Here is a 26,526-nt window from a genome sequence, read left to right as displayed (position 1 = left end):
AATTGCAAGATCGCGGTATACAATTGCACAGCCTGAAACAAGCCCTTTATAATAATAGTAATGATAATTTTACTACTATCTAATGACGGGTAAACCGTCTTCTTCTTTTTTTTTTGTTAAGATAGTTATGCTTTTTAGAGCTCTAAAACTGATTATTTAAAGTAGGTGTTATTTTTCATTCTAATAGAGGTAATGAAATATATCTAAAATAAAAACAAAATAAAATGTGTATGATCTCCAAAGATTGGCGGTGTTAATCTTATTCTATATTTCAATCATCCATTTATACTGAAATTTAGATTCCAAAGCAGAAATATAGAATATGGCTTTCGATAGTACTTGGTATATTTTACAATTATGACTATAACAAATTTCTATGTTGCTTTCAGGTAAAGGCACGTAAATTGGATTAAAAATAAATTTATACTGTTTTAACTTGTATAGATATGTATGTAATAAACACTGAACTTCAGAAATTATACAGTTGCTTCCATCAAATTGTTAACATTATCATGTATTAAAAATATACGTTAATAATGATGTGTATCAGTTGAAGTTCTGTCGAATTAGTTTCTACATACTTTTTGTGAGGTTACAGAAACATTTTATCGTCAATGTACTATAGAAAAATGAAATTAGTTTAGTTTTTTGTTTTCAGAAAAATGTTCAAAATATGTGTTAAATTTTTGAAAGATTATAAATGATTTAAACAAAAATGTAGTACAAAATAGATTATCAAGAGGGTGAACGAAGGAAGTTACAGAAAGGAAAGCCTTACGTTGTTTGATATAAAGCTTGGTACATATTATCGAATATTAACGGGTAATAAGATATAAACGTTTTACAGTTGAGTGGAACACGTTGGTCTGAAAGGTAGAAGATAGTTGTATGGTTCAAAAAAAAGTATTTCTTTCTCAGTTTAGGAATTTATAATTAGCTAGACACACTCTCAAAATAATTTTGATGCAAAAATAAATTATCAAACGGGTAAACAAAGGTAGCTCGACAATGCAAAATCTCAAAACAATCACAAATTACCGAGTATTATACGGAGAAATACGATCGAAACATCTAATAGTTGATCGTGCCGCATCTCTCTTATGATTAGGAGATATGTGTTTCATACAATTCTTTGCTTTCTCAGTCTAGGAATTTATAATTGTTCATAGTAACGAATTATTTCAGAGAATGTTTCAATATTAGAGGGATTCAAAACAAAAAATCGACACAAAAACAGATTTATGAAACAGATGAATGAATGAATTTACACAGTGTAAAACTCACAATGGTCACAAACTATTGAATGTCACACGGACAGAAACGAAACTCCTGGCAGTTGAGCGGGACATGTTACACGCATAGTTGAACGATACTTGCGTGATTCGTAGAGTTATTAGTAGAAACAAGTGAGTAATGTAACAAATGATAAAGGCGAAAAATATTTTTAATGATGTAGTAACCTCCAAGCAATGACAGTCATTGACAAGTTTTTTGATTGGAATATCTAGTTTGTTAATGCCAAATGTAATAATAATAATAATAATAATAATAATAATAATAATAATAATAATAATAATAATAATAATAATAATAATAATAATAATAATAATAATAATAATAATAATAAAACATGTTAGTAATGTTTCATGCAAAATCAGGAGTCCGAGTAGTGTTTACGACGAAAATCATTCTACTTTTGTGAACTTTCTGTCCTAAATAGCACTAAAATTAATCTAATTTATTCTTGACAATTTATTGGGATTGTTTATTCTGTTGTTGAGACTATCCAAGTCAATGTTATATCTGTTGCAACCTGACCATTAAAATTAACAATAAATTCCTGTGGCATTTTTTTTACATTACGCAATTGTCAGCTATATTATATACGAGCTATCATACGAAACTTGGTATTTCATTAGGCATTCATAGTGCTTGACAATGGTGATCCCTGTTAGTATAGGTCATTTTCTTATTACGGTGTCAAATACTACACTCCGTGGATCCCGAATTATTAAGAAAACGCTGTCTAGTCGTATCTCCTCAACGTAGATAAATTACTATATAGTTTATATCAATACCACTCACGGTACCACTAAGTGTGTAACGGGCAACAAACGTTGAATTATATTTAATCATACTTGATCTGTATTATTCGCTCGTAAATAGGGTTGCCACGTTACCCGATTTTCAGATCCTATATTCGTCCTCCGCTTAATCGTCTTTTAATCACGAAAAACCACCCCCTTTTTTTGGATTGGAGAAAAATCTAAGACGACTTTGTTGATAAAGTGTTCTTGTATTCAACGTAAACTCCTACATTTCTGTGTCAATCTCAATCGCGATTACGATCTTGTTACGGAGTGACGGTTACGGTGTTACGGTGCTAAATTTGGACTAAGGCTCAGGTTGTGAGTTATTTGCTCAGTGTGTGTGGCAGATATTGTGAAACCGTTGTAATTTTGTATTTTGTAGTACGATTTCAAATAACAATATTTAAAGAGCAAGACTCCTAAATATGTCTTACGTTTCTTATGATGAAAATTTAGAAATTATTTTGTTTCTTATACAGAAAGCCGTATAAACAATGTCTGCGATATATCACTTGCTTTTTTTGGAGGAGAACTTGCCTTACAGACATCCCTACAATTACAGATATCTTACTGTAATACTTACTTTACAATTTGAGACTCACATTTGTTGAACTTAATAAAACATTGACGGCAGAAACAAAATTTGATTTAATTTAGTTTCGTTAGAAAAGTACATTGAAAGTGTCACTTAACAAAGAAATCACTAAAAGAAAATGGTCTGAAGGATCCCAGGTCAGTATTTGTAATACACAAGCTCACATCAGTACTTACGGTTTAGAATCCCTTGCTTCTCCAATTTTAAAATATGGCACCGTACTCTTAAAACATAAATATTGCAAATTGAATGTGCGTAGAAACGTATATGTGCCGCAGTTAGGAAAAAACAAATAACAATCTGCTAGTTATCCGTGTGTTTTGGCACATATGCAGTGTGTAAATAAATAACATTTCTTTTTCACTAAAAGAAAGAACGACATACTTTTCGGTGCCAAAAATGTACGTTTTCCTGATTTTTTTTTCGGAATCTACGTACTGTATGTGAATTTATCTTCAAGCATGTAATTTTGTTGATCTCGATGTAATCTATCAACTAATATATGTCTTATGTTTGGACAATATGTTAGTTACATACAAAATAATAGTGAATTATACAGGGTGTTTCAAAACAACACCGACAACGTTTGAGAAGTGATTCCTTACACCAAGATAAGACAAAAAGTATAGACCAATCTGGCTGCACAAATGCTTCTTTTTAGAGTTATAGACTGCCTAAAACATGGAAAAATGAACTTTAAAGGTCCGTAGTTCCAAAGCTATGGGACCTACCATAGGCGGATCAAGACTTCACTTAGGAACTAATATGTGCGCTATTCAAAAATACATGTTTATCAGAATCCCGAGGTACTCACGAAGCAATTTTTCTAGAGGAAGTTTGGCTATGGGCTGATAGTTTGAAGTAATCTCCAACTACCTCTACACAAATTGTTGCGGAAGTACCACAGGATTCTGAAACTTGGATATTTGGATAGTGCACATATTAGTTCCATAAGTGAAGTCTTGACCTGAGTACGGTAGGTCAAATAGTTTTGGAACTATGAACCTGTAGAATTCATTTTTTTTTCATGTTTTCGGGAGCCTATAACTCCGAAAGGAAGCATTTCTGCACCCAGAATGGTCTATACTTTTTGTTTTATCTTGGTGTCAGGAATCACTTCCCAAACGTTGTTGGTGTCGGTTTGAAACACCTTGTATATTATTGGCAAGAAGCAACATACTTTTGTCGTCATGAAAGTTAATTTTTGACGATTTTCTCGTAAACTGCACACGAGAATATATTCAAAGTCATTTTGTTAATTTTCATGTAACCTATCGACTGAAATTTATCTTATGTTTGGGCAATATTTTAGTTAAATTAGAAAATAACATTTAGGAACTTTGAATTATATATTATTGACAAAGAATAATATTCTTTTAGTGCCATAAAAGTTAGTTTTTGACGATTTTCTCGGAATCTACGCATCAGAATTCTGCGTAGCATGTTATTTTGTTGAGCTAGATATGACATACCCTATATTTAGACAATAATTTAGATAAACAGAAAATAAAATGTAAAAGTTAATTATATTTTCGGCTATATCTCATTAAATATACTAGTATATGTATTGTCACGTAGCTTGTGTCGTTAATGAAGAGCTTAATGAAAATATGTTTCAGGATCAGTTTAAACACAATGATTGGCATCGTTCTCAAAAGCATTTTTAGATGTACAAATAAAGTATTTATTTTTTCTTCTTTCTCTGGAAAACGAGGCAGAGATCAATAAGATCTGTTATATATATATATATATATATATATATATATATATATATATATATATATATATATATATATATATATATGTGTGTGTGTGTGTGTGTGTGTGTGTGTGTGTGTGTGTGAAAACATTTTTTTTGTTAAACATTTATAAAGTCGGAGGTATTTACCGATTCTAACTTCTAGCTCGAAATCCAGGCCTGTATCCACTGGGGGTCTAGGAGGTTGGGCCCAACTAAATTTTTGCTGGCCCCCTAAAATTTTCACGGTAGGCTAGCAAATGAACCATAATATGGTTGGATCGGGCCCCCCTAACTTTTTCCCCCTTCTACATTTTTGGGCTGGCTACCGGTCTGTCGAAATCTTTAAGTTTTACGTCCCTGGATTATGCCGGCTAGTCTAAAGGAGACGGTGATGATGAGAAATTAATGCAAATGGTGAAATGATGAAAGTAGAAGGAAATGGGAGAACCCGAGAAAACCCCGTACTCGTAACCTCTAACTCGAATTACTATAATAATAATAATAATAATAATAATAATAATAATAATAATAATAATAATAATAATAATAATAATAATAATAATAATACTATGGCCTATGGAACCCGGAAGTTCAATGCTGCGTTCACAAAAGCTCTCCATTGACTTCTATCCTTAGCTAACTGCATCCAGTTTCTACTTTGTATTCCTATCTCTGCGAGATCCATCTTAATATTGTCCTCCCATCTGCGCCTAGGTCTTCCTAATGGTCGTTTTCCGATTGGTCTTCCAGTCAAGACTTTAAAAGCGTTTCTACTTTCTTCCATTCTAGCTACATGACCCTAACAATCTTGGGTAAACTATATAAATTATGTAGTTCCTCGTTATGAAGTTTCCGCCATTCCCCCTTCCCGTTCTTCTTGGGTCCGAATATTCGTCTCAGGATCTTGTTCTCAAATACTTTCAGTCTATGTTCTTCCCACAGAGTAAGCGACCATGTTTCGTAACCATACAAAACAACAGGTATGATTATCGTTTTGTATATTTTAAGCTTCAAATTTCTCGACAGAAATCGCGACAACAAGAGATTTTGAACCGAATAGTAACACGAATTCCCTGCTCTTAGTCGACATTTAATTTCTTCTTTAATATGATTTTCGTCTGTTAATATTGACCCTAGATATTTGAAATTATCCACTTTATCAAAGGTATTATTTTATATTTTAACGCATCCATAATTTGCCGTATTACGGTCCCGACGCACTTCCATGTATTTAGTTTTCTCTGCATTTACTTCTAAACCCATATCCCTGCAAGCGTTTAATAAGATCTCTGCATTTCTTCCTATTGTTCTTCTATCATCTCCTATTAAATTTACATCAGCATATGCCATAACCTGGTGAATACGGTTCAACTCTAGGCCCTGGTTGCTATCTTTGATTTACCTTATAGCGTATTCCAGAACGAAGTTAAATAATAATGGCAACAACGCATCTTCTTGTTTCAGGCCATTTTCGACGTGAAAGCTCGTGGATAAATATGTTCCTAACTGGACTTTACTTTGGGATTCATTTAAACATATCTTAATTAATCTAATTAGCTTTTTCGGTATTCCAAGTTCTGTAAGAACGATGCATAATGTTTCTTTACTAACCGAGTCGTACGCCTTTCTAAAATCAATAAATAGTTGATGTACCGGGATATTGTATTCGCACTTTTTTTTCCGAGTATTTGGCGATTGATAAATATTTGGTCAATAGTTGCTCGACTTCGTCTAAATCCGCACTGATAATCTCCAATAACTTCACCTGCGTAAGGGGTCAATCCAGCTAATATAATATTTGAAAGGATTTTATAGGATGTTGACAGAAGAGAAATGCCTCGATAATTATTACAGTCAGTTTTGTCACCTTTCTTATGAATTGGAACAATGATTGATTCATTCTACTCTTGTGGCAATTCTTCCTTGTTCCAGGTAAGGAGAATGAGTTTGTGTATCTTGTTCCACAATTTTTTGCCAGCAGCTAAAATTAACTCAGCCCGAATTTCGTTTACACCCGAAGATTTGTGTTTCTTTAATTTCTTTATAGCGGTTTCTATTTCTATTCGGTTGGGTTCTGGAATATACGGTTCTGCGGTGTGTATATCTTTTTCTCCACGCACGATAGTTTTTGGCTGCGTGTTCAGCAAATCGCCAAAGAAATCTTTCAATCTATTTAAGATGCTATCCGTATCTGTGAGAACTGTACCCTCCGCTTTCTTGAATATGTAAGCACGAGGTTGGTAGCCTTTCTTAAATTCGCTGATTCCCCTATACATGTCCTAAATGTTTTTATTTTTACTTTTATCTTCAAGTTCCTTAATTTTAGCTTTCAAAAAATCGCGTTTCTTTGTTCTAAATGATTTGGAAGTTTCCCGCCTGATATCTACGAAATTTTGTGTAGTTATTTCATTCGGATTTTGTAGACAGCGTAATTTTGCCTGTTTTCTATTATTATTATTATTATTATTATTATTATTATTATTATTATTATTATTATTATTATTAATAGAAAACAGGCAATAATAATAATAATAATAATAATCATCATCATCATCATCATCTTCATTTCACTCTCACGAGCAGGTTTTTGACAAAAAATACAACACATTGTGTGGCACATATTATTATTATTATTATTGTGTCTCACTACACTACGAATAATAATACTAATGATGATAATAATAGTAATAATTATAAATAAGAAAACGGTGAAAAGAGGAGCACTACTATAAAACACAATGTAGATAAAAGTCAATTAAGAAGAAATAATTCCTTGTCAACGCTGTAAAAATTTTCAAGCTCTCTATCTATGTAAAACAAGCAAAGAAATGCTGAGAACAGCAGTATTCAAATTACATTTTAGCTTAATGTTTCCTAAATGTCATTGTTTAAAAAACTATCAGTCAGATCTCATAAATTTTTTACTGGTTTAATACGGTAAGTCTAAATTTACGAACTTAAGAAATCTGTCAATCTCTTTAAAATTTCACATTTCCAATTCAGAAGAACTAAAATCGTACTCTTTCTTATGTTATGATTGGGTATTTTAAAATCTAAGTTTCGTAAACACTATTCACTGATAATAAACATTTATCTAGTACTTTTGTACTCATATTCTATCGAAATTATTGCTTCTTTCTTAAGACTCTCCAAACCCCAATGATCATTCTAACATTCATAGCTATATGAATAGTAGATCATTTTCATCTTAAAACATAGCAGTCGAATACAACATGCTATCTTGTTTGTCAAAGTTTTTTGAAATTCTGTTCCAAATTACGGAACCAAGTTCTAGTTTTAGTCTTACAAGTAATTTATATAAAAATACATATGTTTTATCTCTTTGAAATACAATCCACTGTTTAAAAATAAAACATATTATCCTTTTGGCACCTTGTGCAACACAATTTATGTGGTAAGAAAATCTTAACTAACCGTCAAATGTTATACCTAAGATTTTAATAATACTTACTTTCTCTTTGTACACCATTAACCTCATATTTACTGACATAATATTCAGTTTTATTAGTGTATGTCATAAATTTTGTTTTCTTACCATTAGTTTTTAGAAAATTGTCTCTACACCACGTGTTTAATAATAATAATAATAATAATAATAATAATAATAATAATAATAATAATAATAATAAAGAAAGTCATATTAAATCATTCATGTAACTTCACTTAAACTTTAATAAAACTTAAGATTTCTGGCGCATAGATCTAAGTACGTGGTATCTTCATATATATGATTTATGATGTCTGATAAATTTTTATTTTCTTCCCTACTATGTATTGATTACTTTTCTACTTTTTTCCTTTTATTGGCAAGCATTTAATTGCAGTTTATAATGAGAAAATGGGAGGATAATATGAAGTAGGATCTTGAGAAAGAGGATAAAAGTAATCTTCACTGAATTATGTAGCAACAGGACGAACTTTTGTCTTGTGTTAAGAAACGTTAAACTTTGCTAAAATTATAGGACTCATTACTGAGGAAATTAATCACGTAGATATCCAATTTTTTAATTAATAGAATCTATCTATATATTAAAATGCTACGTTTATGTTTGTGGTCAAGATAAGTTCATATATTTTTGACATTTCTATGTTTATGGCCAATTTTTTTGACAATTATATCTCGGAAGTTACAACCTCTAGAAAGATGCCTTTTTCACTGATCGATTGCAAATTTTGTGAACATTGTTCAGTTCCAATTGAATATTTAAAAAATATGGCCGTTATTTCTTTATTACACTTTGTAAGGGTACACTGGAAGTATTGAAATGTTAAAAAGTTGTAAAGCATCATATCCTACGAGTTATACATTCCAACACCACACATTTATTTTTAGTATATCTCTCCGGCGTTTGTTTCATGGCTAAATGATAATGAAAAACGGAGGATAATAATTTCTCTAGTCTAAGATGAATTTTCATTGTTTGAAATGTTTTGTCCAATGAACACCATATATCACTGACATTGTGTATGTAATGTATTTGCTTATTATATACTTCATGCAAGAAGAAAGAAAACACTGATCATATATAAATTAGAAACTCCAACCGGAAGTAGGCTCAAATCTTGCAAATGGTGCGAGATATTGAAAAAATAATCGAAAACCAATCTCCCGTTTATGATATCACTTGCCGATATTTATTAAGACGTCCTTCACTTGTGTCTGTAAAGGGACATGTACAGATGTTGTGAGGAATGACGAGGAGACTCGTGCTCATATGTAAATGATGCGCTGTGTAGAGAGCGAAGTTTCAGCTAGTTTATCAAATTTGAATTATAAATTTAGTAATATTACGTAAATAAAACATATTATTATTATTATTATTATTATTATTATTATTATTATTATTATTATTATTATTATTATTATTATTTACCTTATTGCAATATTATCCTTAGTTTTCACCGAAATTGTTTCTATGACTACTTTCATCTTCATCAATTGCCGAGTCTTTGTGCAAATGGGGTTGATCATATTTCTAATTTATATATTGATTTAATTTCTTCATTTTAGTTGCAAATTATGGATGCTATGCTATGCTATGTACATGAACTTTTTTCACTGTGTTGAAGATGTGTGAACCGTTTCGCTTTCTGCTTTCATTTCAATTTAGAAAAAAATATATCTTATTTGTTAAACAAGTATAAATGTGTTAATTGGTGCTACTAAAGCTTATATATATAACATTGTGCAAATATGTTGTACTAATAGCACGGTGTAGATATTTAATACTTAATTTTTGCTTACTAGTGCTTACTATATTATAATATTTACTGGAATTTATCATCACACCTACATTCATATCACAAGGGAGATAATATACACTTGTGACAAAAGTAAATTAAAAGGAAATAAAATGGTTTACTCATTCTGAATACGGAGAAATAAGTTCATATATATGTAGCGGAATATCAAACGGATTTGACAACTTAAATAAAGAAAATGACATACAGATTAGGAATATAACTAGTTCATGCATTATAATTCTAGGATTAATGAAAATGGAAATATTCACCGAATTGTTTCGTTGTAAAATATGGATAATTATGCAGTAAGTTCCTCTTTTCCTCAAGCTTGAATTATTTCATTCTATGTTCATCACGAAAACTCAGAATTCGGTAAACTCAAGTATTCGTTTTAAGACTGTGCATACCTAACTCATTTTCATACTTAAAAAATATATATTTCTAATGAACATAAAATACAGTAGAGATAAGTCTGAGAAAAAACAGTCAAAACTTACAGTTTTTGATTTTTGGAAAAGTCCTTGATATGTGACTTTATTAATAATTTAAAGTAATGTAATTTATGTAATTTAGTAAAGTTATGTAATTTATTTTCATTAGCTCTGTTCCATTCTTCATATTTTTCTCGAAAACGGCACCGACGATTTTTGTTTGTACTTTATACATCAATATTTCATTAATAACTCAAAACTGCCATACGAGTAATTTTTCTCGGAATAGTCCGGGAAGGTGGGTTATTCTTGGGGAGGAGGTGAGTTATTTTCGAATGAATATCTCAAAAACAGGTAATGTGATTTTGTTAATATTTAATAAATAAATATTTTCTAGTAACATTAAGTTTGAAATGGTCTACACATTCATTTGAATTCACTCCATATAAGACGTAACAATATATCTACATATTAAAATGCTAGTTTTATATGTTTCTCCCAATCCTTTCGACAATGAGATCTCGAAAATCACATGTGCTAGAAACATGCCGTTTTCGCTGATCAATTCAAAATTTTGTGTAGATTGTCCAGTTCTCATTCAAATGTTCAAAAACCGTATCGTTATTGTTCTATTTAACATTTTAGGGGCCGTTTTGAGCCAATAAGATTAACATTGTTGCAGGTGTTAGGCAACTAATAGAGAAGTTACATATGGCGGATTGACGGACATTGTAGGCGTTTCTGCTTAAATCGGAATGGCAAAACCTATTGCATGCTGGCAACTTCAAAGGCCTTAAGAGACGTAATGAGGGGTATTCGGACGGAAATGGATTTATTAGAAAAAATATTTCCACTTGATACCGTGTTACTTCTACAAATTTGCTAAACTCACTCCAACATCTATACATAGCAATTCACTTCCTTTGTGAGTCTCCTATGCTTTACTTGTGTGAGTAACGAGACATGCAAGGTTTGTAGTAGATTCATGGTCATAACAGAACGATGTGCTGAGTAGACAACGCAGGTTCAGCTAGTATGAATATATAGCACCAATAATAGTTTTTAGCGATGTTCCAGCTATTTCGAACGTCAATCAAAGTATTTTATGTGGTACATTAACATATTTATATCTTTAACGTAGAAATTCTAATTCTTCACGTTTTTGTTTTCAAGGATTACCTAATTACATCAAGTTGCTAAAGTTATAAGAATTTGTTTTTAAGATTTTATATATCTATCTATATAAAACTGAAAGTGACTATATTTGTGACTTAATAACTCTTGAATCACCCGACCGATCTGGATCAAATTTTCAACATAGATGAGGTATCATTTCGCTTTGACGGTGTAACTTAGGGGAGAGTGAAGGGGAGATGTAAAAAATGACTGATATTAGTGTCGAACCCATAGATTTTCGGGAACGCTGAGTTGAACAGTGACACTTTTGATGCCGTTTAAATCCAAATTCAGCCCACAACTTGGGTGGAATATATATATATATATATAAATGATCAAAAATGACCGAGATTAGTGCCAAATTCTATAGTTTTCGTTTCCGCTGAGATGAATAGTGACACTTCCAATACCGTTTAAATCCAAATTTGGTTGAAAATTGCAAGACAAAAAAAAACATTGTCTGTCAGAGAGCGATTCAGTAATAATAAAAAGTGACTGACTAATGGAGTAGATTACTAATTTCTCTTATTTTAACCCAGTGAAGCGGGTAATTGACGCTAGTGTTGTATGAAAATACTAGTGATTACTATTTCAATGTGTTGAGTCTTTTATATATATAACTTCATTTTCTAATGCACTTTAAAACTAACAAATTTTTCTTTGTTTTACAAACATCTTTCATTACCCTAAATAAACAATGTTACTAATGTTTTCTAAATTTTGTTAGAAGCTTAATTTGTTTAGTATGACCTATTCGCACATCATATAAAACCATTTTTCAGATGCGAGGAGTCCCAGGTTGAATTTCCGGTGGAGACACTCGGTCGAAAAAGTTAAAAGATTTTTCAGACTAGCCATCATGAGTGAAGTTTCTCTGGGGTTTGCTCAATCTAACCCGAAAAATACCGTGATGATACCTAACATACTGGTTATAGGCCGCTTCTTTTATTCCCCAATCATTTCCTCCTTTCCTTTCCTCGGATATTGTAATCACCGAGGGACATCATTCCTTATACGTAATGGACTAACGTAACCATAGATCCCAAAAGCCCGGAAATCTAATTCCTATTTCTAATCCTAACCATTTTACAGACACTGAAGATCCATAGTCCCAATTTATAAAATACTGCTTTTTGGTTGTCTGTTCGCATGTTTGTCTTGTCTTCTGTTCGTCCCAATTTAAATGTTTGTACGCGCCTAGAAGCCATGCCGTTCAACATATCAAGACCACATTTTAAACTCAAAGTTTTTTTTTTTTTTTTTTTTTTTAAAAAAAGATTCTCTAGTTTCATTAATGATATTATTTCTACTCCCAGAAACAAAGGTAGTGCACTTAAGGGTCTTCACTACTGCGAAATTTAACTACCGCTAATTTTAGAGTTTTTCTGTAATATCTTCAAAACAAATAAAAATATTCGAAAAGCAGAAACGCAGTGAACTAGACAATATAATTTTGCGTGTGATAACGTTGTCATAACTTATCTATCTGCTGTCGATTTGCAACTGTAGATAGATTTAGTATTTTTGAGGGTTCTGTAAATAGCGGCATACCAAAAGCAGATAGGCGAATTGTGGTAAATGTATCACATGCACAATTGTATTTTCTAGTTCACTACGTTTCTGCTTTTCAAATACTTTTTTTTTATTATTTTGAAGGTATTACAGAAAAACTCTAAAATTAGCGGTAGTTTAATTTCCCTGTAGTAAAGACCCTTAAGGGTGAAAATCAAAATAAGCGATTTTCTCGAGAACAGCTCTGACGACTTTTGTTTATATTTCATATATTAATATTTTATTGACAATCCTATACTGTCATATAAGTAATCTTTTCCCGGAATAGTCTGCAAGGGAACTTTGTTCTTGGAGAGGAGATGAGTTCACGATGATTTTGTTCGCATTTCATAAATGAGGCGTCTAGTATCAAAATCCGCCACATCCATTTCGCTTAGTTTCGAGTAATCTCGACAAACGTGCAGTGAAGCTCCATACACACGTACAAAGTCCCATATTTGAAATAGTTTCTTTTAGTATGAATATTAAGCTTTTAAAGAAAATTCTTGTTTCCATGGAATTCCTTTAGATCAAACATATAACAAGCGATATATAACTCAATTTAAAAAAAAAAAAAAAAAAAAGTGGATTTGGTGGCTTTTGATGCTAGGCGCCTCAAATAAACATTTCATTAATGACAATATGACATGACTCACGTATACTGAAGAAACTCACAAGATGTAGTTCACTTTTGGAGGTGAGCTTTTTTTTCGGAGGATTTCCTCAAAAATGACTCAAGCGATTTTGTTCCTATTTCATGAAAAAATATTTCATTCTATCGAATGTTATGGTCTAACAACTTAGTCCTAAAAGTTCACAAAAAAATTTTACTCTTGAGGGTAACATACTCGAAATCGTATGACAAAATCATAAACATAATCCAAGACGCTTCAGAGATAGTGGCTACCATAAAGTATAATCTACGGAATGTATTGAATCAAACTTATATTCTACGAAACATGGAGTCTCGTTTTTCCGAGCTTTTCCGTTGCATTACATTATGGACCTGTCTTCCCCTTTCTCCCTCCATTTTTTTGTTTATTACATACACTGTGTTGTTACTTAAGACACCACTGTATAGGGATTACCGAACACCCTTTTTCGGTTCTCTGTGTTGTCCCACCCATCCCGTAGTTTCTTGTAGCTTACGCCATTAACATATTCTGCGAATCACAATGGACCGTCTGTTGGTGGTTTTCTCATCTCTTCTCGTAGATACGACCAAATTGTTACGTTTTTTTAGTTCTTTCTCTCTGAGATAGGCTTAAAATCATGTGTTGTCAATTACCTAGTTCATTCTATAAGTTATTTCTTTGAACAGAGGAGGTTGGATAACTCCCTCACGGCATACACTGGAGATCTATCGGATCAGTCGTATATCTTTACGGGTCTCGAACCAATACAGTCATATGCGAACTTGCTCCTCGCTCTGTACATCAGGGAGGAAAAATAGAAAATGGAAATTAGAGCCACTAAAAAGTATGGACAATGATGTGTAAGAAAATATTGAAGAAAAATCTGTGCAATGGGCAATATGGTATGCAATGTGGAAAATAGTTGAGGAAAAGTTAAACAGATTCTACGAGACGCACTCTACAATAACACCGGCAGGTTTGAAAGAACACCGAGAAAATCAAAATAAGCGATTTTCTCGAGAAAAAACATGGATAACCGAAGCAATGCTTAAGAAGATGGAGGAACACAGAAGGGCAAGAATCACAGATATCAAAGCAGAATAAGATATTGATACAGCTCAATACAAAAAGCTGAATAATGAATTGAGAAGAGAAATGAAGAAAGCCAAAGAAAAGTATATGGAAGACATATGTGAAGAAATAATGGAACTTGAACGGCACGGCAGATATGATTTGATGTATCAAAAAGTACAAGAATTAGGACGAAAAGCTAACAAAAATATGCACACGTTTAGAATCGAATGTCAACAGTCTTGTAATCACTGACCATCAAAGAATCCATAGAATTTGGGCGGAATACATAAAAGATCTGTATGGTTAGAAGAATTTCCCCAAAGATATTGCCATCGAAGCAGAGGGAGGAGTAGATATTGATGGGAAAGGATCCAGTATATTGAAAAATGAAGTAGTGCAAGCAATCCACAGACATGCGAAGGAAGAAGGTCATTGAAAACGATGACATACCAGCTGATTTGCTCAAGTGATTAGGAGATAATACTGACTTGACTCATTAACAATATCTACTTCAGTGGAGAATGGCCAAAGGATTTTCTTGATGTTACAATGATTGCATTTTCCAAGAAAAAGCAAGCTAAAAAGTTCAACTATCACAAAACCATTAACCTTATTTACCATACTGGAAAGATTATTGCGCGCAAATTGAACAGGCGGCAGGAAAGTAAGGTAAAAGTGATCTTGGAGGAAGATAAATTTGAATTCCGGAAAGAAAGAGGGACGAGAGATGCAATTGGGTTGATTAAAATTATAACAGAACGAATTCTTGACGTAAAGGAAGAATTATGTTTATGCTTCATCGACTGGTAGAAAGCTTTCGACAGGGTCAATTGAAAATACTTAAATAAATCGGGATCAACTGGAGACACTAACGAGTTGAGTTGATTTTGAGTTTAACGTTCAGTGCAGCAGCGACGCTATATGAGACGTGGATCTACTGATTAACGTGGAATCCGAACCACATGAGCTCCCACCGGTGGAGACACCAACGACTCATTCGCAATCTGTACAAAGGACTACGAGTGAATTGCGCTTGAATGGAGAAGAAACCAATAGTGTGGAGATTGGAAGAGTAGTCAGACAAGTATGTAGTATGTCTCCCCAATTATTCAACATTTACAGTGAATGTTTAATGAAGGAAGTATTAATGGAAATTGGAGATTTCAAGATTGGAGGCCAGATCATTAGCAAGATCAGGTATGCAGATGATACGGATATTAAAGCTGAAACCGAAGGATTACAAGAGATAATTGACAAAATGCTTGACACTGGGAAACTATGTGGAATGGAAATCAAATAGAGAAATTGAAGGCCATGAGAATATCCCGTGAAAACGCGCCCTTACGGTTCAGAGTAAAACGAAGAGAACTTGAAGAGGTCGATCATTTTAAGTATCTGTAAAGTATTTTGACGAAAGACGCTTACTGTACTAGAGATCATGTCAAGAACTGCCATAGCCAAAAAAAAAAAAAAAATCAACAAGAAAAGAACACTTAGCAAGACTTAATACTGGACTAAGGAAGATGTTGGTCAAGTCCTATATATGGAGTACTGGATTGTATACTTCAGACACTTGGACATTACGGAAATTAGAGAAGAAATATTTGGAGAGTTTCAACGTGTGGTGTTGGAGGAAGACGGGAAAAATAAAATGGAAAGAGAAAAAGTAACACACAAAGATGTTTTGAAACGGATAGGAGAGAAGAGGACTCAGTATCCCACTTAGAAAGACCAATTGGATCAGACATATCTTGCAAAGAAATGTCTTCTTCATACAGCTATAGAAGGAAAGATGGAAGGAAAACGAAGAATTGGAAGAAGAAGAACACAACTGATCGATAATTTGGAAAATAGAAGAAAATATTGGGAGTTAAAAGAGGAAGCTTAACATTGAGAAATGTAGAAGAAACCTTAAATAATAATAATAATAATAATAATAATAATAATAATAATAATAATTCCGCAACTCTGGCTCCATTGTTTCTCTCTTAAGAAAATTATAGTAAATCCTGTAGTTTGTAGACTTAACGCACAGCCGAATGTAACATCCTTCAGCAAACGTACAACACAAAATGTATGTTTTATACGAACTTTCCATATAAATTCTCCACATATACGTACTCTCCGTTCGAACGAAAGAACTATATATAGGCGGTCAGGATCTCACATACAGATGTACGTATATAACATATAGCTGACATATGCAACATACGTATACATACATAATATATGGAAGACTGCTAGATGTCAAATATCCTGCAGCGACATCTAAGTGGGAAAAGGGTAGTATGTATTATGCATAACTTATGCTCCAAACAGATTTCCGTTGTAAACATATTTATCCCGCATTCTTTACAATATACTGCTGTCCGGATAATGGATTATTCTCAGTATTTATGAAGATCCTTGCTTCCAGTAACTGTGTTTGTAGCCCTGTGTTGCCATCTGACGGCTAGTTACAGAACTAGTTTTGAAACATTTTGATGCCACCTCATATAACTAACATATATTTTCCATTTATCCCGTCTCTTAAGGATAAAGAAGGGACACTTCGACAAATTTCATATAGACCAATTAGATTTCACTTATTCATGGATAAAGAAAACCAAGAAATTCCGTACAAACTAAATCACTTCCATATCAGACAAATTAAATATAAAGGTAAAAATTATGTTCTATTCAGCAGAACAAGTACCAAAAGAGCTACAAACTTCTATTTCACTCTGATGTATCGTATTTTTTGCTGTGATTATCGTTCTAGTATAAACAAATAAAGAAAGTATAAGATTTGAAGCAACGGTGCTTCAACATTGGGGAGGACGGATAAGAAGTCCACATATTTTTTAAACGATGTTCTAAATATTTATAAAGTAGAAAAACAATGCTGTGGAGGATCAGGGGAGCACAGTTGTCTTCAACATTGGGAGGCTGGCAGATTTGAGGCTTATTCTGGGAGAAGATCAATTTCATCTCGCTTTCTTTTGTGGCAATCGGACACAAATCATCATATTTCTCCCCCCAAAAAACCATTACAAATCGTATTATTGGGAGACAGTCCTCCCCCAACTTGAAGATTAGAAGGGACATGTCCCCCTCAAACCCCTGGAATTTGCGCTAGTGATTTAGAGCCGAAGAAAAAAATATTCTCACGCCATGCGTGCAGTATTTGAAAGAATATAATTACAAGTCTCACATTGTGAAACCTTCATTTAAACTAAATACATAAGTATATAGAACCTAAATTTTACTCTTTTCGTCTACAGACTAGATAAACTATTTTATTGAGAGGGAAGAATTTGCAGCTTTTATTCGATTTTGTTTTTAAAAAACGGAAATTCTATTTGCGCATTCGTGTACGTACCGCGCCTTCGAGTTGAGAGTCGAAGATAGAAGTAGGATTTGTAGTAGAGGGGATAGTGACAAGAGTAGGAGATGGTATGTGCTCTCCATGTATTAGTTTACTGTACACGTGAGAGGTAGTGTGTGTGTGTTTGTGCGTGCCTTTCAAGAAGGAACGACAGACCTAATTTTATCAATGCAATGTTGGTTAACGAACCCAAAATGCGGAGATAGAGTTGATCCCTGTGGTACACCGAAATGTCTCTTCTCTCTTGCCTTTCATTTTTATTTTTTTTTTCGTGGAGCGAGTAAAGCAAAACAGAGTTCCGTAGCTATGCGTATATGAATTTCCTCTCACACGTATGCTCTTTTAGCCAAATTATTCGCCATATATATACGAAAATTTTTTTAAACTTGTTTTTCCTTGACCAAATAATTTTAGAAATTCTTATAAATATAGGTCAGTAAGCTTCTAGATTTCGAAATATTTAATTAGTTGTTGCACATTAGCTACAATGTCCTGTTCTTCAGAAGAGCAAGAATAGGTTTATGGAAAAATGTTTGAATTGTGTATTTGTATCCCTCTTTCCCCTTTATGATACAAATTTCAATCAAAGCGTAATGATAAGAACCTAGGTCAATCAAAGTGCTAACTTAATCAAAAATTCATTTCTCATTTTCTCTATTTTATCAATACAAAATGGAAAATAATAACAGTATAGAAATTGTCCCTTCCCTCTTAAAAACATAATTTTGAAAAACGTCGTGACACTTGTCTACTTGTTTTTAATAAGGAGTTTATGGTCTGATTTTTAAGCTTCCTAACTTCAGAGGTATGTGAAGTACTGCATTTTTGGCTTTAATTTTTAACACTTTCTCCCTCTTAGAATATGCATATTAATTAAAGTGACACAATAAAATAAATACCAGTTCAGGGTAGACACTATCCTCTGAAATTCATTTCAAACTGTTTATCTGTTTTCCCGTAATGCAGTTACAAACAATAAAAACATTGATTTTAATTTGACTTTTAAAAAATTATGGATGAAATTTTACAGAAGACGTACCCCGTGCATTACCGATACTAATGAGTGGTGAAATAATCCATCTGCAGCAAACAGATATTCTCCAGGAATCAGTCGTTCCCCCATCACAATTAACCGTTGTGAGCTACCACATACACTCTCGGGCCCAATGGTGCGTCTCATTGACCTGTTAAGGAGGATGGCAACCTCTTTAGACTTCTTACCTCCTCCGATAGGAGAGCCATCACTATCTCAACCTATGGGACTGTTTGTCATCTCGCATTCTATGAGAATTAATCAAAACAGAAGGCAATGTTTTAATTCTCTCGAACCTGGGAATTATGTTCAAACTTTCAGAGTTTGGCAGGGTGGCCAGCATGTTTGGCTCGAGCACCTCCCCCTTTCTCAACACGGGCTAGAAACGGCTATGGTGGAGTTACAGTGAATGGACAATATTAAAAGAAATAAGTTCCACATCATGAGGCTGGCTGAGGATCGTAGAGTGTGGAAACTTCTTGAAGTGAAAATACAGATGTGTTCAAACTATTAGACTCACACTCGAAAAATGCAAAATTGATGTAGGAACATTTAATTTAATGGTTAAACCACCAATATAGGATCTTTCATTTGTTTACTGTACAGTTGAAGTGGTGATATCAACGTTGAACAGCAGATGGTTAGTGAGGGGGAAAATTCTGAAAGTGGTGTTTCAGTTGTAGATAGCTATTGTGGTTCCTATAAACAAGTTATAATCTGAAGTGTTGTTGTTGCTGTCGTAAGAAGTTAATGACATTCAAAGTGTTCAACAGTTCAAATGGGCCAGTTTAAAATGATCGTGACGTGTTTCGTGTACCAATCTTTTATTCTGTGTAGTCCTGTAATTGCAGCATAATGGGAAAAGCAAAAGGCTTTTCTCCGCTTAAAATGGAAATTAACAAAATACTTCTGGTGGAAATAAGATATACATGGCAATACATTGCTAGTAGAGCTGGTATAGAACAAAAATATGTGAGAAGAATCTCTGTTGAAATGAACAAGAGCCAAAATAAGGTTGGGAAGTGTGGGCGAAAATCAAACCTATCGCTATGAAGTGTCAGAATACTAAAAAGATGACTCTGGAAAACAGAAGTGCAACTTCTAATAGACTTAAGCATAAAAATGGCTGAGTATGGCGCAGACATTTGGCCTAAAAGAGTTCGAAGGATTCTTTGTGCCGAGAGAATTAAAGCACACGATCAATAAAGAAAACAAAAATTAGTCTACTCCAATCATAGCAAAGAAGCGCCTTGAATGGGCACGAGGCCTAGAATATTGAACTGCTGACGATTGGAAAATAGCGTATTTCAGTGATGAATCACGTATCTTTGTGTCTGATGAATGTTCATAATATGTCCAACGTTGACCTGAGAGGAATTCAAGTTTGAATGTCTTTAATAAACCGTGAAACATCTTACTTCAGTCATGGTCTGGGGTATGACCTCTTGTCTTCGGGCCTGAAAGACTGTATATATTAGAGAAGACAATGAAGCACGACCAATACCTACAAGTTGTTCAAGAAGAATTGCTTTCCCAGACTGCACTCTGGTTTGATGACGTACAATTCATCTTTATGCATGATGGAGCGTCATGCCACCGGGCCAAAGCTGTGACAAAATTCTTCGAGGACAACGAAATTAGTATTTTTCCGTGGCCAGGCACTAGTCCTGATATGAACCCGATTGAAAACTTTTGGAGCGTTATGAAAGAAAAGCTAAAAAAAAAAGCACATTAGAACCAAACTTCAATTGATCAAGGAGATCAACAATTTGTGGTATCACGACGCTGAATTGAAGGCAAAATGTGCTAAACTCGTACATAGGATGCCACAAAGGATAAAAGACTTAATAGGCCTAAAACATAAGGGATTTCATAAGAAATATTAATATTTGAGTGAGAGATAATTTTCTTGTAAGTATTCCATTTCATATTTTGTTTCCAATTTGGATATACACACTTGATAGTAATTATATTTGAATATTACGTACGCATTTGTTTTATTGATATTGAAAACCGTATGCCACACCCACTAGAAATTAAGACAGAGTTACAAAGTAGAAATTTGGACTAAGTTCGAACGTATTTTCTCACGTAATATTGTAAGAACAGTAAAATATTCAGAAACTGACTGTTGAGTCTAATAATATGAACACGTCTGTAAGCCTCATAGTGTAACAGAAACAAAATATCAAACACATTAACTTAAAATGTCGGGACTATACATTTCTCATTAAAATATATTGTTCTGTTTTTTTACTTTGTTATGCTTGTTTCATTGTGTTTCTATTGTTTATTTGATTTGTCGTGTTTGTTTTGTTTGTTGAAGTTTGTCGTCCCTTTTCAATTTGTAAGCTGTACGAGACTTAGACCTACAGTTTAATGTAAGGTCGTAGCTACCATAATGTTTTCCCTACAGGCAGGGACGTACGGAGGGGGGGGGACACGGGGGTCCGGACCCCCCCCCGAAATTTCGACTTTTTAAAAATTTAGCCTAATTTTAGGGGCAATTTTAGCAATTTTAATATAAAATAGCTTCATATTTAGTTTGGACCCCCCCGAAATAAATTCCTGGGTACGCTACTGCCTACAGGAATCGAATCCAGAATGATGTGCACCAAAGGTACAACTACTAGTCAGTAGATTAATGGAGAGGACAGAAAAGGAATGAAAACAATGATTTTCGTATTTAGGAAATAACATCTGACACAATATATATATATATATATATATATATATATATATATATATATATATAGAGAGAGAGAGAGAGAGAGATTTCCTCAACTGAAATTCCAATGAGCGTCAGTGTGGATTTTGGCACAGACTGAGGATCTCGCGTCAACTCCTTCTCCCTATCTGTTACCGTCTTTACTCTAGAGCAGATCCGTATCCAGGAGAGTCTAGGGGGCCGGGTCCTCTAAAATTTTCACGATAGGCTTCCAAATGAACCATAATATGGTGAGGAAATATATATATATTTTGTGGATCCGATATGGTTGGATCGCCCCCCTAACTTCTACCGGCCCCCTTACATTTTTGGGCTGACTACCAGCCTGAACTAGAAAGGCCAACGTTAAAAAAAAAATGAAATGAAATATTTGAGTTTTACATCCCACGGTTATGCCGGTTAGGCTAAAGAGACGGTGATTATGAGAAATGAATGAAATGGTGGAATGAAGAAAGTGGGAGGAAACGGGAGAACACCCACGCACACGGTGTTTGTCCACCACAAAGTTTACTTGGCGGGGTCTGGGATCGAACCCGGGACCCCAAGCACCAGAGGTGAACGCTCTACCACTGAGCCGCCGCGACCGCCAACGTTAAAATCAGACATGGCTGTTACTTAAGGCTTGAATAGTAGATTAAGAGAGAGCATGGTACTTATTCTTGAAACGGTAAATGGATTTTTTGGGAAAATGCTTTTCGCAATCGGTTCTCACTTTTACTCTATGTACGTTAATATTGAAACTAGAAGTTGTAGCGGGTTTCTGCCACTTTTAATCTTAGTAGAGCAGTAAGGATGTAAACGAAATGTATTCTTGGGACGCTTAATCGATAGCAGTAAATCGTTTCTCGTTATCTATTATAGATTTTAACCTATAACAACCATCGTTGAAACCGGAAATAGTTCATTTCAGCCACTCCTGGTTTCAATTGATGGTTAAGGTAAAAATGAAAATTAAATTAAATATTTCAGTTTTACGTCCTACTTTTATGTCCTTTTAGGCAGGACCATAAAGGTAAATAAAACAAAAAAAAAGTCGGGTGTAACTAACGGGCCCGTAGACCTTGCCGTGTGCGAGGGCTCACATGCTCCGGGGCCCATAAAGGGTAAGAGAAAGATGGAAAGAGGGGGCCCAAGAATTTAAAAAACTTTTTCTAGGGAGCCCAAATACGCGTACTAATGTTTGCCCCTCCCCAGAAAAAAATCAAAGTTATGGCGCTGCTTTTAGGTTAAGGGAGACGATGATTAAGGCAAGTAATAATGATGAAAGAATTGATGGAATGATAAAGTAGGAGGAAACAGGAGTAGATACACGATGTTGTCCACCATAAACTTACTTCGGCTTGGATCCAACTACAAACCCTACGCACCAGAGGTAAGCACTCTACCATTGAGCCACCATGTCCCCAGGGTTAAAGGAAAAGATGGTACCTTTACTTACGTAGAAGCTAAATAGTTTCCAAGAAATCGCATCTCGTTTCCTCTTGTCGTTTCTTTTGCTTTATGTAGATCAATATTTAAACCGGAAGTTGTAGTGGATTTGTACTACTTCCTGTTTGAGTAGAAAATTAAGAATTGAGGTACAAATGTGTGTATTTTTGGGACTTAAAACAACTGCAGGAACACCGCTTCTCGCTATCTATTAAATCTACCGTTTTTGCTTGTAATTAATCTTAAACCGGAAGTAGTTGATTTCTACCGCTTCCGGTTTGACTATCGCCTTCATCAGTGAACTCGTTTACTAACTTTTAACCTTCTAAATCAGTGATCGCCAAACCGTCGATCGCAAGCTACTAGTAGCTCGCGGGGACACTTTCGGAGATTGTGCTAATGCTCCGTTTGACTAACCTTGATTCGTCCACTGAACTGACGCTAACGACAGAAGGCACTAGTGACAACAACTCCTTGTTTTTCCCGCGCAACTGTTATTGCCAGCCTTATCTCATAGGTGATTGTATACGCGTGAAGTTGCGCACGTTATGTTTTTCGTATGGATATTAGACATTTACTAATTTGGATAGTTTGACTTCATATTTACGAGACATGTAAGTTTATAGACAATAAAACAATGTAAGATTTTTTTACAGTTGGCAGTTCTTTTGGTTGGTAGCTCACAATAGGATTTAAAAAAGGGTACGTTAGCTCAGAAGCTTCGTAAGTTGGCGACCACTGCTCTAAATGCTGGTAAGAATTGATTGTAACCCATCAGCAGACATCAGATTTTTATGCAAATGCATATTTTATTTGTTATATGCATCTGTGTTAAACTTGGTAGGGGTTTCAAACAACAATAATACAGCTCGAACTTGAAGTTTTATAGTTCATATAAATGCATATTTCAAAGGTTAATGTATATATTAGTGCTTAAGAACATTTTCAGCATATTATATGGTTTTATTTAAGATGTATGCTTATAGCATGCAAAAGTGTGTATGTAACAGAATGGCTTTTTGCATGGGAGCAGTGGTCAAAGTGAGGCGGTATGCGGTGGTATGCCATACCGCCTCTGGTTTTTCAGTGATGAAGGCACACCACTTCTGGTTTTTCACCGATCAAGATATACCGTCATTGGAGAGTGGATGCTACAATAACTTTAATAAATCCATTGTTATACACAGTTATACACAGCAATAGATTTCCATGTATTTAGAAATAATTTCTAAGTTGACAACACCGACATTTTTGTTTTTTTCTACCTTTTGTTCTTAAAATGAGAGTTTTCAAAGAAGTTCATTTAGTTTATATTTTGATATGCCATATTGAATTGTTTCTTGCTTATGTGTATGTGTGTATGTCTTCTTGCCTTAATGCATATAAATATTGTGTTTTGAGCATGGGCGGATTTAAGGGCTGTCTGCTGTGGGGGCGGATCTTCCGGGGTTTGGAATACCCCTCAATCAAGTGGCGGGTCCGGGAGTTTTCCCGCAGGAAATTACTAATATAAAAACTAGGTTCTTGAACATTTTCGTGTGTAATTCTGTATTGATATAACATAAGGGGATATTTTTTTTACTTTTTTTCCAGAAAGTTGTTGGCAGGGGATCAAAGTCTCTCCATGCCCTCCCCTGTAACTACAGAGAAGCTCTCCAATGGTTTTCTTTCATTAAGCAAATAAAATGCATTCTTTTAGGCAACATACCCTCACTGTATTTCAACATTTAGGTATGCAGAGTCAAAATTGTAATAAAACATACTGGCTCTGCTTTTTTTCCCACTTCGAACACTGCATGGGAGCATGAGGAATGCCTGGTTTATGGGGAAAGAATATTGTTAGCAACCAAGAAAACAAGAGATAAACTTGTTCCAAAATCCTACAAGTTTTTTTTTTCTCAGAAAGCTAGGCAGAAAATGGAAATTAAAAAAATGCACGGTCATTCCCTTGTAGAAGCCGAAGAAAAGTTTAGAGGAAGTAATAATTGGTACACCTCTTCCTCCCTTCTTTCTTCTTCTCTACCACTCGCTCCCTTGCTAGTATATTTTCTTTATTTTATTGTCTCTGAAACACTATTCCAGACAAATGCTTTTCGGTAGAGAAGTTAGAAGCAAACCACCCACCCTTGGGCAAAGTGGGCAAGATGCGGTACTCAGGTTAATGAATCTGTTTTGGAAATTTTCGTGAAATTTAGGCTACGAGAAGGTATAGTTTCTTCAACTATGCCGCCTTGTACGTATGGTGGCTCGTGCAATAATAAGTCATCGTCTGATCTTATGGAGAACACTGCTGTCTTTTCAGTTAGTTCTTCTTACATTTCCTGACATTTGTTTCATATTCATATTAGCCATAGTATTGGAAAGAAAGGAGGGACACAGTGGGCGTTAAGACGATGCCACCCCGCAAATGCAGGCAAAAGAGGGATGGAGAAAGAAAGGGATGCTGTTGTAAAAACCAGCATGGAACCTGAAAAAAAATTGCCGAATTACTTTCGTGTTGACTGAACGCACTGTTGTGAGTTTACTTCGTCGTGAAGTAGTGTTCACATCGTCCTTGCATTTACTCTAGTTTGCTGTGCATGTGAGTGTTGACTTTTACTACGGTATTACTGCGTGATTGAGTGAGTGTGAACAATGGCCAAAGATAAGTCGTCAAGAAGCTCACTGCTTAAGCAGTGTATACAAACCGATACAAACTAAGTCACAGATGGTAAAATAATTTTTGTCAACCAGGTAACAAGCAAATTGTGTGTTAAAAAACTACCAACTGGTCCAGCATTCCAACACAAAGGCACATATCGATGCAGCTAGTAGACAAGCATGTACTAAATAAAACGTTGTTAACGTTGTAAGCACATTCAAATGACCGAGATCAATTTATACATGATTTATGTCATGTCATGGTAGCTGCGAACCTACCATGGAATAAATTAAGTAATGTAAATTTTCGTGGTTTTCTTCAGTAATGTTGTAAACAGAGCATTCCACAATAGTCGACTCTCCGTAAATGCTATTTCGACGAATGCTATAATATGACAATCGAAGAAATTCGGAAGGAATTTTGCGATTACTATATATGGGGGGCAGTGGATATAACCACAGACGCTTGCGGTTGATATGTTGCAAACATGGTCGTTGGGAAGCTCTGCGAAGATGAGCACGGCACGCCTTTTCTTATTGCGTCGAAAGTTGTTGATAAAGTGAACCACTCAACAGTAGCGCGTTTTATCAACCAACCTTTGCAAATATTGTGGCCAACAGGCGATAGGAACGAAAAGTTTCTTGTCTTGGTATCAGATGCTGCAAGTTACATGCTGAAGGCGGGGACAACATTGAAAGTTCTTTTTCTATCCCCAGATGATCCACGTTACCTGCTTGGTTCATGGACTTCATAGGGTAGCAGAAGAAATTC

The 26,526-nt window shown here is 34.4% G+C and overlaps 1 protein-coding gene across 1 annotated transcript in view; it reads left to right on the top strand.

The window, feature by feature from the left end:
• Nucleotides 1–26,526, top strand: part of CARPA (Carbonic anhydrase-related protein A) — a 799,359-nt gene that overhangs the window by 1,721 nt on the left and 771,112 nt on the right. The window lies entirely within an intron of this gene.

The sequence above is a fragment of the Thermobia domestica genome, chromosome 14, assembly GCF_964235325.1.
Source record: "Thermobia domestica chromosome 14, izTheDome1.hap1.1, whole genome shotgun sequence".
In the NCBI taxonomy this organism is placed as follows: Eukaryota; Metazoa; Arthropoda; class Insecta; order Zygentoma; family Lepismatidae; genus Thermobia; species Thermobia domestica.
This window is presented reverse-complemented; position numbering and strand designations above follow the sequence as displayed.